The following is a 15,000-nucleotide window of genomic DNA, read 5'->3' on the forward strand; positions in this document are numbered from 1 at the left end:
ATTTCTACCGGGCATTCAAAAAGTTTTTTTGTGCAACAAACAAGTAATAAAGCCGCGGAATAATCTGAATGAATCGACATGACTCGATGAATTGGATGATTTAGAAGATGAATAATTTACATTTTACATTAACGAATTTTGGAACTCATCAATATGAGATAGAACTGGATGTTGTGGTATGTAGAATAATAATTCGCCTGTCTAATTGAGTTCTAAAAACGATTGATTTCCGTTTTGTTTTGTTTGAAAAAAAAAAAAAGAAGTCATTAGATAGAAGATAAAGGTTTCACTTTTCATTCCTTATAGTATTCTAGAATGGTATTCTATTAGATTTTTATAATTTGCGAGATGGGGATTGTAACTTTCCCCATCAATTCGCTTTCACAATAACAAAAATCTCATTTTTATGTCGGATCCATGAAATGAGATAAATGAGAAATGAATCATAAAAAAAAAATGAGATAGAAAAAAAAGGACAATTTTTAGTTGTATACCTCGACTGAGGACATAACCCTCTAGTTCCAACTGGTCCAGGGGGACTTATACTCCGTGAAAATGATTGTTAAAACTGACACCATACCACTATACTAAGTTAAGTATTATTGAACGTTCAAATATTTATTTGAACGAGTTTTTTGATTCATCGATTCTAATCTTTCCTAAGATCGATTGGATTGAATCCATCAATCTCGACGATTGAACATAGTATGGGCTATTATTATTTCGATCAAGCCGCCATGGTGAAATCGGTAGACACGCTGCTCTTAGGAAGCAGTGCTAGAGCATCTCGGTTCGAATCCGAGTGGCGGCATCCCCTAAAAGGGGCAAGATAAATCCTATCTTATAAGGAATTCAATTCCTTTCCTTATTTCCATTCCATAATTGAGGAACACACACCCCCCCTTTTTTTTTTTACAAAATAATTTTTTATGATATTTGCGACTTTAGAACATATATTAACTCACATATCTTTTTCGATCATTTCAATTGTTATTACGATTCATTTGATGGATTTATTAGTCCATCAAATCGTAGGAATATGTGATTCATCAGAAAAAGGCATTATAGCTACTTTTTTCTGTATAACAGGATTATTAATAACTCGTTGGATTTATTTGAGACATTTCCCGTTAAGTGATTTATATGAATCATTAATGTTCCTTTCATGGAGTTTCTCCATTATTCATATGGTTCCTAAAGTGGGGAACCATAAAAATAATTTAAGCGCAATAACTGGGCCAAGTGCTATTTTTACCCAAGGCTTTGCCACTTCAGGTCTTTTAACTGAAATGCATCAATCCGCAATATTAGTACCCGCCCTACAATCCCAGTGGTTAATGATGCACGTAAGTATGATGTTATTGAGCTATGCAGCTCTTTTATGTGGAGCGTTATTATCAGTAGCTTTTCTAGTCATCACATTTCGAAAAAACACAGATATTGTTGTTAAAACCAATCATTTATTAATTGGGACATTTTCCTTTGGTGAGATCCAATACTTGAATGAGAAAAGAAGTGTTTTACAAAACACTTCTTTTCCTTCATTTAGAAATTATCACAGGTATCGATTGACTCGGCGATTGGATCATTGGAGTTATCGTGTCATTAGTCTAGGGTTTATCTTTTCAACCATAGGTATTCTTTCGGGAGCAGTATGGGCTAATGAGGCATGGGGGTCTTATTGGAATTGGGACCCCAAGGAAACTTGGGCATTTATTACTTGGACCATATTCGCGATTTATTTACATACTAGAACAAATCAAAGTTTGCAAGGTGTTAATTCGGCAATTGTAGCTTCTATCGGATTTCTTATAATTTGGATATGCTATTTTGGGGTCAATCTATTAGGAATAGGACTACATAGTTATGGTTCATTCACATTAACAGCGAATTGAAGAAGGGACTTGAAGAATACATGGGAACATCAATCTCCAATATATAACGAAAATTAGTGTGAGTTTTTGAGAACCATTTGAATCAAGTAGTAATTCAAATGGTTCTCAAAAACTCCAGATGTATCTGATTACAATTCCAATTCACTTCATTTTTTTTTTTTCAGTGTACAGCGACCGATTTTGTAAATCACAGGATTATTTGACTTTATTTCTTATTTATGAAAACTATTTATGAAAGTAATTAGATAGAATAGCTTCTACCTTCTCAACTGATAGTGAGAGAACGAAATCGGGATAAATACCGATACCTATTACGGGTAGAAAGATACAGATCGAAACAAATAGTTCTCGCGGTCCAGAATCCACAAAGTAGGAGTTTGTAACATTGAATAGTTTGTATCCATAGAACATCTGGCGTAACATAGATAATGAATAAATAGGAGTTAATATCATTCCAATTGCCATTACAAAAGTAATTAGTATTTTTGGCATTAAAAGGTATTTTGGGCTGGTAATTATTCCAAAAAAGACTACCAATTCTGCAACAAAACCACTCATTCCTGGCAGTGCAAGCGAAGCCATCGAGAAGCTACTTAACATGGTAAATATTTTTGGCATTGGGGTAGCTATTCCTCCCATTTCATCGAGATAAACAAGACGTATTCTATCGTAACTCGTTCCTGCCAAGAAAAAGAGTGCAGCACCAATAAATCCATGAGAAATGATTTGTAAAATGGCTCCATTGAGTCCCATATCAGTTATGGAAGCAATTCCGATAATTGTGAAACCCATATGAGATACGGAGGAATAGGCTATTCGCTTTTTTAAATTGCGTTGACCGGGAGAAGTTGAAGCTGCATAGATTATTTGAATCGTTCCGACTATCATCAACCAGGGAGAAAATATAGAATGAGCATGGGGTAATAATTCCATATTGATCCGAACCAATCCATATGCTCCCATTTTTAATAAAATTCCAGCTAGAAGCATACATGTACTGTAATGTGCTTCTCCATGGGTATCTGGTAACCATGTATGTAGGGGTATAATCGGTGATTTGACAGCATAAGCAATAAAGAAGCCAAAATAGAATATTATTTCCAATGCCGCGGGATACGATCGATTAGCTGATGTTTCAAAATTTAATGTTGGTTCATTGGAACCATATAAACCCATACCTGGAACTCCCATTAAGAGAAAAATGGAACCCCCCGCAGTGTACAAAATGAACTTTGTAGCTGAGTACAGACGTTTCTTACCTCCCCACATGGATAAAAGTAGGTAAACAGGAATTAATTCTAACTCCCACATGATGAAAAAAAGTAAAAGGTCTCGAGAAGAAAATGATCCTATTTGACCGCTGTACATTGCTAACATCAGGAAATGGAACAATCGCGAATCTCTAGTAACTGGCCAAGCCGCTAAAGTAGCTAAAGTAGTGATGAATCCCGTCAGTAAAATGGGTCCGATGGAAAGTCCATCGATCCCGAGTCTCCAGTGAAAATACAAAATATTTATCCATTTATAATCCTCCTCCAATTGGATTAATGGATCGTCCAATTGGAAATGATAACAGAATGCATAGGTCGTTAGAAGGAGTTCTAACAAGCAGATGCATATAGTATACCATCTCACCACCTTATTTCCTCTATGAGGGAGAAAGAAAATTGATGAACCCGCGGATATTGGAAAAACAACAATTATTGTTAACCAAGGAAAATAACTCGTGGTAAAGACAAGATAGACTTTGACCATAAAAACCCGCGCTCGAAATAATATATTTTCTCGAGTACGGGTTTTTGTCGGTAAAGAAGAATCAAATGGATTCAAGTAGAGTTTTACGGAACGTATCAATAAGCTAGACCCATGCTGCGAGTTGTCTCATGCCATAAATAAACCCGGACACTCAAGAAATCTGTTGGACAAGCGGATTCACATCTCTTACAACCTACACAGTCTTCTGTTCTTGGAGCAGGAGCAATTTGCTTAGCTTTACATCCGTCCCAAGGTATCATTTCCAATACATCTGTGGGGCAGGCTCGTACACATTGAGTACATCCTATACATGTATCATAAATCTTTACTGAATGTGACATTGTGTCTATCAATTTTTTGAACGTTATCAATTTTCGATCTGGTAAAATCGGTAGTAAATGAATCATATATTGTAGATACCAGATGAATCAGTAGTTTACCAGAATTGATTTTTTTTTAGAATCAATTTACCTCTGGATCTGTTTAGGAAAGAGGACCAAGATACTTTGATTTCTTACGTTTCAGCAAACATGGTCATACGAGTCATATATGCTAATTTTAATTGGTGAATATAATATTATATATATCTGTCTTTTTTTATATCATTATGACTATTTATTCAACAAGTTCGATTGATTGATACGAGTTGATTTTCTGTTACGATGGATCGACGAAACAATAGCTGGCCCAATAGCTGCTTCAGCGGCTGCAATAGCTATAACAAAGATCGAGAAAATGTCTCCTTTTAATTGTCGACTATCAAATAAATCAGAAAACGTTACGAGATTCATATTAACCGCATTCAGTATAAGCTCAAGACACATAAGTGCTCTAACCATATTTCGACTTGTGATCAATCCATAAATACCAATAGAAAATAAATAGGCACTCAAAATAAGTACATGCTCGAGCATCATTGACCAACTCCTCATCAATCTCGATTCATTTCAATATGAACAACAATTTCACTGATTGACTCGAATATAAAACAAGTACGGAACAAAGGAAGGTATTGGTAATGGATCGAACTAAAACAAAACCCTTTTTAATTTAATATATGAACAATAAATATATAAATTGAATTGAAGCAAAATGGATGTAATAACAATACAAGAAGACAGAACAAGGCCTTATTTATTTTTATTTTAAATTTATTTTAATTTTATTTTGGATTTCTAATTCATTTCTAATTCTAAGTATTTATTACTGACGAGCCATAGCAATTGCACCTATCAAGGCAACTAAAAGAATTATAGAAATGAGTTCAAATGGAAGATAAAAATCTGTTGATAAATGAATCCCAATTTGTTGAACATTACTTATCAGGTCCTGCTCTATAATCTGGTTTGATCCTGTAGTCCAAATAATCCCATACCATGACGTATCTGAAATAGTAGTAATTAGTGAAAAAAGAATACTTGTACAAACCAGTGAAGTGACCCCATCTCCAACGGTCCAAAGATAGAAATCATTGTAATATTCTGAACCATTCATGAACATCACAGCAAATATGATTAAGACATTTACAGCTCCCACGTAAATAAGGAGCTGTGCAGCAGCTACAAAATAGGAGTTAGATAGAATATGGAATAAGGATATACAAACAAGAACCAATCCCAATGAAAAGGCAGAAAAAATGGGATTGGTAAGTAATACCACTCCTAGACCCCCTAGTATAAGACCTGATCCCAAAAATACTAAAAGAATATCATGTATTGGCCCAGGTAAATCCATTATGTATAAAATAAGAGATAAAAAAAAGTTGAAATATTTCATGACCTTACTGACCCAGCCAGGAAAAAAGAGGTTACCTTGTTTTTTTCTTGTATATGATACGTTTCTAATTGAATCGTAATGGGGTCTGGATTGAGGTAGATACAGTTATTGGACTAATTCCACTTCTGTATCCGAAAGAGTAGTTCGGAGTTTGATATTCCGAAATCATCATGACTATATTCATATATTCTAAATCCAAATCAAGCCGCGATTCTCACCAATCAATAGTTATGATTTGTAGTTACTGACCAACCAAAATGAAAGAAGCTTCACTCCTTTAGATCAAAAATGAATCTTAGTCATTGGTAATCGTTATTGAATCAAGGGGTTTATCTGTGGTTATTTTAATTTGAGTCGAATTCATAATTGTTCGAATTGTGTAATCCCCAATTACTGACATTGGTAACCGACCCAAAGCAATTTGATTATAATTCAATTCGTGACGATCATAAGTGGAAAGTTCATATTCTTCAGTCATTGATAGACAGTTTGTTGGACAATACTCGACGCAGTTACCACAAAATATACAGATTCCAAAATCAATACTATAATTAAGCAACCGTTTCTTTCTAATATCTGTTTCCAATCTCCAATCAACAACGGGTAGATCTATGGGACATACACGAACACATACTTCACAAGCAATGCATTTATCAAATTCAAAGTGGATTCGACCACGGAAACGCTCTGATGTGATCGATTTTTCATAAGGATATTGAATAGTTATAGGTAAACGATTCGCGTGGGATAAGGTAATCATGAAACTTTGACCAATGTACCTTGCAGCTCGTACTGTTTGTTGACCATAATTCATGAACCCAGTCATCATAGGGAACATATCGTGGCTATCCATGAATAATTTGATATTTCTTTCTCTTGCTTAAGGGAGGTTATGAATCTAGAGTATCATATACTGTTACAGTGAAAGGAGTTGGGAAGAAGTTGTCAATAATAGATTACCCAGAGAAATGGGTAAAAGAAATTTCCATCCAAGATTTAATAGTTGGTCCATTCTCATCCTAGGTAAAGTCCATCTTGTTGTGATAGGAATGAACAGGAACAAATAAGCTTTAGCTAATGTAATAAGGATACCAATCGTTGTTCCAAATACTCCCCCCGTTTTATTTATTCCGAAAAGTTCAGGAATGAATATGTACGGAATAGAGAGATTCCACCCGCCCAAGTAAAGAACTGTTACAAATAATGAAGAAACTAGTAGATTTAGGTAAGAAGCAACGTAAAATAAACCAAATTTGATACCTGAATATTCGGTTTGATAACCCGCTACTAATTCTTCTTCTGCTTCTGGTAAATCAAAAGGTAATCTCTCACATTCTGCTAGGGAAGAAATTATAAAAACTATAAACCCTATGGGTTGACGCCACAGATTCCATCCCCAAAACCCATATTTTGACTGTGCCTCAACTATATCAATTGTACTTGAACTGTTAGATAATCATAGTCGATGATAACATCACTGTTCCCATCGCTATTTCAGAACCGTACATGAGACCTCAGCTTCATACGGCTCCTCGATGGCCACAAATAAATCTAAGGACTGATTCAGTATTACCTCGGCATTTTTTGAGAGTGAATAGAGTAAAGATGCATCAGGGAGTCCCTAATTAGACCAATGGAATTCTGTCTGCTATAATAACAAATTCAAAGTGCTTCCGAATTGCTCTCATAATTTATTTTATAATTAATATTACAATTTATCTTTGTTCAGTAATAGCTTAATCTTTCAATAAAATACTCGTTGTATCAATAGATATTTCTACCCATATCTTTCGATTACGAAAAAGAATTAGACACTCTACATTAGTTCATTTCATGAATCATGATAAGAAGCCTATCTGTATTAATACGGATGGGATGGAGGAAAGAAAGAATAAAGAAAGATCTATTACTATTTATTTTTCCTATTGCATTCCATTTCTTTCGTTCCTGTTCTTCTTTCGCAGAAGAGGGGATTCTCAAAAAAAAAATAAAGGATTACTTCGTTCCCGATAGTCATTTCTTTAATCAGTGGATAGGAGCATACTCTGGATCGGAATCATGGGGAAGTACTGCTTGATCATTTCTACCAACTTAAAGCCCTCATTATGATTCCTTTTATGCAAAAATATCCCTTTGGTTTTTGATACCTTACATTATTTCCATGACGAATCCTTTGTGTACCTTGGTGTTCCTAACCGTCCACTCATTTTTGATTGATTCCCGATATGATAATGCATACAATAACAATTGTAGAAACTCCATACAGTTGATCTTTTGCACCCGCTTCAAGTCATGATGACTAATCAACCAATCTTGGGGTAAACAGTTTCCACCGCTTATCTTTACTTACACTTTCCTCTCGTACATAGGGAATGAGAATCAATCTTCTTACTGCGAATTCATAAGCTGTTTTGTTTCACTCATATAACCATCTCGTTTAGTTCATCAACCTAAATGGTGAATAAAAAAATCAAGATATCTATTCAATACATTCAACCTCTTTCCTAGAAATAAAGGAAAGAAATAAAAGTTAATGTTGCAACGAATCACACGTAGAGATATTGATAACACACATGGAGTTAATGGTATTTCATAACTAATAGATTGAGCAGCAGCTCGTAGACCACCTGAAATATTTATTATTCGATCCATATCCTGACATAAGAAGTCCAATAGGAGCAATACTGGAAATGGCGATCCACAAAAAAACACCTATACCGAGATCGGCTAGAACAAGGCGATAGCCAAAAGGAATTACTGAATAACTTAGTAGAATTGATATGACCGCTATGGATGGCCCGATACTGAATAAACGAATATCTCCTCTAGATGGGAGAAGATCCTCTTTGAAAAGCAGTTTTGTCCCATCCGCTAGAGCTTGAAGAATTCCCAAGGGACCAGCATATTCAGGCCCAATACGTTGTTGTATCCCTGCGGATATTTCTCTTTCTAACCACACAATCACGAGTACCCCTATTGTGATCCCCGATACGGGAGTAAAAATAGGGACAAGCGTCCCTATAAGGCCATAGCCTTCTTTTAAAGATTCCGATCTGGAAAAAGAATTGATAGCTTGTACTTCTGTCGTATCAATTATCATTTCAACGATCAACTTCTCCCATAATGATATCTATACTACCTAGTATCGTCATGATATCAGCCAATTTCATTCTTTTAACTAGCTGAGGAATAATTTGCAAATTTATGAAACCCGGTGGACGAATTTTCCATCTCCAGGGAAAAACACTATTATCTCCTATCAGAAAAATTCCTAATTCTCCTTTTGGGGCTTCTACTCTCACATAAAGTTCTTGTTTTAACAATTCAAAGGTGGGAGAAGGTTTTTTACTAATGAATCGGTATTCAAAATCGTTCCATTCAGAATCCTTTGCTCTATCAAAGCGTCGTACTTCTAAATTCTCATAGGGTCCCCCCGGAATTCCTTCCAGAGCCTGTTGAAGAATTTTTATAGATTCCGTCATTTCACTGATTCGTACTAAATAACGAGCTAATGAGTCTCCTTCTTTTTGCCATTGGACTTCCCAATCGAATTCATCGTAACACTCATAATGATCAACTTTACGAAGATCCCATTGGATTCCGGAAGCTCGTAGCATTGGTCCCGATAAACCCCAATTTATTGCTTCCTCTCCACCAATAATGCCCACTCCTTCAACTCGTTCCAAAAAAATAGGATTCCGCGTAATAAGCTTTTGATATTCAACAACTCCTGTTAAAGAATAATCGCAGAAATCCAAACATTTATCTATCCATCCGTGAGGTAGATCAGCAGCTACTCCTCCGATACGGAAATAATTATGCATCATTCGCATACCTGTGGCAGCTTCGAATAGATCATATAGCAATTCTCTCTCTCGGAAAATATAGAAGAAAGGAGTCTGTGCACCGATATCTGCCATAAAAGGCCCAAGCCATAACAAATGAGAAGCTATACGACTTAGCTCCAGCATAATAACTCTGATATAACTGGCTCTTTTAGGTACTTGAATATTTCCCAATTGTTCGGGGGCATTTACCGTTATTGCCTCTGTGAACATAGTAGCTAAATAATCCCAACGTGTTACATACGGCAGATATTGTATAATTGTTCGGTTTTCCGCAATTTTTTCCATTCCTCTGTGTAAATAACCCAATATAGGTTCACAGTCAATAACATCTTCACCATCTAGAGTAACAATGAGTCGAAGAACACCATGCATTGATGGGTGGTGAGGGCCCATATTGACTATCATGAGGTCTTTTTTTGTAGCCGGTACAGTCATATGCTTTCTTCCCCGATTCATTATTCCATGAATTGTTGAAAACGAAACAAAGTTCATCAAAATTCAAGATCTAATAAACCAAAAAATTCAAATGAATCCTCAAATTAACGATTTTTTGGCTCCCGAATATCCAACTGACCAATTAATTCCTTATAACGTACTCTATTTTTTTTTGACAAATAAGCCAGCAGCCGTTGACGTTTTCCCAGAATTTTTCGCAGACCTCTCTGAGATAAATAGTCTTTTCTGTGAAATTCAAAATGTGCAGTAAGTCTCCGTATCTTATTGGTGAAATTGAATACTTGAAATTCAACAGACCCTTTGTTTTTTTCTTTTTCTTCTTGCGGAATAACCGAGATAAATAAATTTTTTACCATAAAAAAGAATAATTCTTCTCTCTTTTTTTTTTTCTTTCGTTCCCACAAATATGGATTTTACCGATCAGGAATAATAATAAAATGATAATGCCAGTCATTTCGATCTGGTACACACAATAATCTGGATTTATTCATATAATAACTTTTTCTATTTAAATTGAATTAATAAATCCAATTTAATTTGTAATTTGATTCGGATACAATACATAGAAAGGGATGGTACATTTCTGGACCCACGAAAGAGAATGATTTGGGTTTAAGAAGATTCTGTTGATTCATTCCTAGGTCCAATTGATACGTCATTGAATCAGTATCATGTGTCAGAATGTAATGTAACACAACGTGTGTGTGTACACCTGTCTGTCTTCATATATCGGCTATGATACATGATGTATATAAAATGTACCATTAACTAATTCTGAATCGTGGATACATATATATTCTTGACATACTGAAACGACTGCCATTATTCGTATCAAACCAATAGCGATTCATACAAGCTAAATCTTCTAATCGATAATTGGGCCAAAGAAATAATTTGAATTGAATGAATTTATTTGTATCTGTATCAAGACACTTGTCCTCATCCAAAAATTGCCCAGAGTTCTTTACGTTATTCTCATTGAAAAATACTGGATTTATATCCACAATATTCTCATTACTGAAATTGAAACACATTAAAATTCTCAATTTTCTACGACGTCTAGGAGATAGAATATTTTCAGGAACAAGAAAATCATAATGATTTTCATCTCCATTCATAAGCATCTTTCCATGTTGTGCAATAGATCCATTGAAAGAATTCTCATCAACATATTTTTTTTCTCGACGTTCTCGATTAGTTTGGTGTTTACTCTTATGGACCAATGAAATGCCTATGGTTTGATACATAATAAATTGTCCATCCCGTTTTATAGACAGGCGGGCTGGTTCAATAATAAATATTCCCCTTTTTATCAATTCCGTAAGAGTGAGATCCTTCTGAATCAACATTACGTCCAGGCGCATTTCTCCTCTTTGAATAGAGGATATAGCAATTTCCCTTGGATTTATCAGTCTAAGCAGGAGGCAATATACCTTGATATTATTGATCATTCTTTGATTCAAAGAATCGTCCCATCTCAATTGAAAAAGCAAATATCTTTTTAGGAAGAACTCTAGTTCTGCTTCTCTGTTGCTCTTGTATTTTCTTTTCTTTCTCCTTTTTTTAATGTCTGATTCCGCGTAATCCTTTTCAACATATTTTTTTTTTTTTTGTGCATCTGATTCAAGATTCTCTTGGTTTCGTGCATCTGATCTAATATCCCCTTGGCCCGGCTGTTCTTCTTCTTTTTCTTTATTTCGGTTCTCTAATTCAAGATATTCTTTTTGATTAGATGATATACGAAGATCTTTTTTTTGATTTTCACTAATGTTTTTATTTTCACTAATGTTTTTATTTCCATGAAAATTTAAAAGAAGTAATTTGATTGGTATGATCCATGGTTTCATTTTATATGTATCATAAAGTCGCACAAATTCTGGGAAGAACCAAGATTCCAGATTCGATATGGGACGATATCGCATTTCTTCATTCATTCCCATCCAATCAAAAAAGTTTTTTTTTTGATTGGGTGGGTTGATTTCTTGATGAATCGTGAAATAAAAAAGATCTTTTTTATCAATTATTTCATAATCATTAATCCCATTCTTAGTATTTTTATTAATATTGGTCCCAGTATCCATATCGGTCCAGGTATCAATATCGATATTTTTTCTAAGACAAAAATGCAGAATTCTCCACTCAAAATATTTTCTATCCGGATTTTTACCCGTATCCATAATAGACTCTTCTTCTAGATAATCACTAATAGCTATATCCCCCAGTACATAACATGATTCGGGTTTAGGTGTGTTGTCATTATAGGGAATCTCTCGGCCCCCATTTACTTTTAACGGGGATACATAAATATATGAGCTCTTCCTATCCTCATAATTAATATATTTACACGATAAAAGATCATATCTGTAGTGTTTTTTAAATTTTTCTTTTTGACTCGGCAATGAATTCACCGCGCAATCATTTTCTTTCTCGTAATAAATGAATTGGTCTTTTTCTTTTTCATATGAATCCCATTTTTTGGAATCTTTATTTTCAATCGTACGACGATGATTGACTCTAGTTCGCCATTTTTTCGATACTAATCTAGACCATCTATTCTGAGATAAATTGTATTGATAATGACGCTTTAACCAGTTTTTCCATTCATTCATTCTGGAATTCGAAAATTTCTTATGTCTTGGTTTGAAATCAAAAATTCCTCGTGTACCCAAATAGTCCTTTATTCTATGCTTAATAAAAGGAGATGCGCCATGATATTGAAGTACAGATATCAAGTGATACTTGTTAATAACTTCTTGGTTTTGTGATAATTTGTAAAATACATATGCTTGGGACAAGAAAGATAAGTTACAATAAATCTGTGAATTATTATTTCGAATATTCGAAATAGAAAGTGACTTTTGGATAGTCAAAATAAACTGAGTTGTATTTTGATTTGTTTCATCAATTCCTTCTTTATTTGTTTCATTATTGTAAATATATTTATCGATAAGATTTTTTGTTGATTCAAGGAAAAGTTGTGTATTAATCCTGGGAATGTTAATGGCACATAGAAAGATATCTATGTATATTCTTTCAATGAAATATTTTATAAAATATTGCGATTTACGTATTAATCGGGCACTTCTTTTTTTTGATCTCTGCCAAATATGTTTCTGTGATTCCGATCTTTCATCATCAAAACTTGTCTTGTTAGGACTAATATTTATATCTGTATCTGTAGTTAGAAATATTTTTTTCTTGTCTTTTTTTATTTTTTCTATTTGATTTTTGATTTTGGTTGTACTATCAGTCAGATCTTTCATTTTTTTTTCTGTCAGTGAATAATTTGTCCAATCCATGGATCTAATTTGAATAGTCGAGTCGTGAGTAATCTTATTACTGATTATGAAATCTTTTCCAGTTTCACTCGGTTGATAGCCTTTCCTCAACCCAAATAATAAAATTGAGTTCACTTTTGTAAGCTCTTTCATTATTCTTTTTATAAATAGAACTATTTTGATAACCCATCTTATTTTTTCTTTTGAGACCTTTAGACAACATTTTGTTCTTTCTTTTAAAATTCTGAAAACTCGAAAATATTTTTTTTGAACTTTTCTCGTTTTTTTTTCGAGTTCTTTAAAAATGGGTTCAAAAAAAGAAGGTTCTTTTCGTGGAGAACCAAAAGGTAATTCAGTTTCCATTCCCCAGACCGTTAAAAAACAAAAATTTTCTATTTTTCCTTTGTTTTTCATTGGATCTCTATGATGAAATTGTAGTTTAGATCCCCGCCAAGGTTTCAGACAGAAAGGAAATAAGATCTTTATCTGAATCCCATCTGTTAACCAGTTTTTCGGAAATTCTGTTTCTGATAATTGAACACCATTATAGGTGCATTTAACATGCATTTCTTTATTCCACTCCTTCAAATCCTCGTACCACTCGGGAAATTGAAATAATAACATACGGCCAAGATTTTTAGCTATTATCAATGAAGGCAATATGATGTATTTTCTAAGAATCGATTGGGTTACTAACATAGAACCTCTTATTGCTTGAGCAAATATAATAGTATCCCAAGTTTCTGATATTGCTATCCGTTCATTCTCCTCTTTTTGCTCTTTCTTTTTTTTCTCTTTTTCTTTTGCCTCTTCCTCCTCAGAATCTGAGGTTTTGAGTTGCGGATCCTTTCCTATCCAATTCCTAAAAAGTGGATTAATCATTCCAGAGATATCAAAAGAGAAAAAAAATGTTTTGTCTATTCTGTCCAAAAAAAGCGGGGAATGCACATTTGTTTGAAACATTTCCCAAGTCACTGTTTTACGTCTTTGAGCGCGCATGGATCCTTTGATTAGATCCCGACGAAAATCCGATTGTTGTGAGTAACGTATCAAAGCCACTTCTTCCGCTTGATCACTATCATTATTAGTATTAGTACTAGTATGAGTATTGATATTCTGATCGTTATCAGTATAAATTACCACACGTTTGGCTTTTCTTGAACGAATACCAGGATCCTCCGTCGATCCTTCCTCATTTTCCGCCTCTTGTTCTTTCAAATCGTCGGTCAATTTATATGACCATCGAGGAACCTTTTTACCGATTTCCTTTATTCCAATGGATTTATTTCTAATAGTTTGATCGTTTGGATCAGTTTTAACTGCATCGAATAGAAATTTCAAACGTTTCATTTTATTTTCTGAGTCAAGTCTTCTTTGTTCGTCCAATAAAGTAAGTCCTTTCAAATTCAAACTAGGTCTTGATTCTTCAGCTAATTCACTGATTGAGTTCAAGGAATGATCAATGTCTGGCGATACTAATTCTTCATTAAATGCATCCATTTTATCTTCAAATTCTTGGTAATCAGAAAGATTGGGGAGGATACCATGAATCCTATTTATCCAAACCATTCCTATGGAATCCTCTGTCGAAATGATTGAATCATCCACGATTGGACGTGAATATCCTTTTTTTATTGTTCCACGATATGGTCCATTTAAAAAAGGATCATACACTCTAGGCAAGCATTCTTGTTCATTCTCATCATTGCACAATCTTATCCTTTTTTCGAGTACATCTAGAGCAAGAGATCCCTTGTCTAGAGCTTCCATTCGATTTCTGAATTCATTGCTCAAGTTGTGCCTTTTTTGTTCATTAGTATAAACCCAATGATTATACAGATCTTTGGGGGATAGTTTTTCTGTCGTGCACAAAGAAATATTCCTTTGTATCATTTTCCAAAAAGTCGAAAAACTAGGCGGAAATGTAAAAGATATTCTTTTTTTTCCACTACTTGGACATGTGGAAAAAAAATATTGTGACATTTCTGTTCG

The sequence above is a fragment of the Tasmannia lanceolata genome, unplaced genomic scaffold (assembly GCF_043159265.1).
Source record: "Tasmannia lanceolata isolate RefF3 unplaced genomic scaffold, GAP_Taslan_0.1 ptg000665l, whole genome shotgun sequence".
Classification (NCBI taxonomy): Eukaryota; Viridiplantae; Streptophyta; class Magnoliopsida; order Canellales; family Winteraceae; genus Tasmannia; species Tasmannia lanceolata.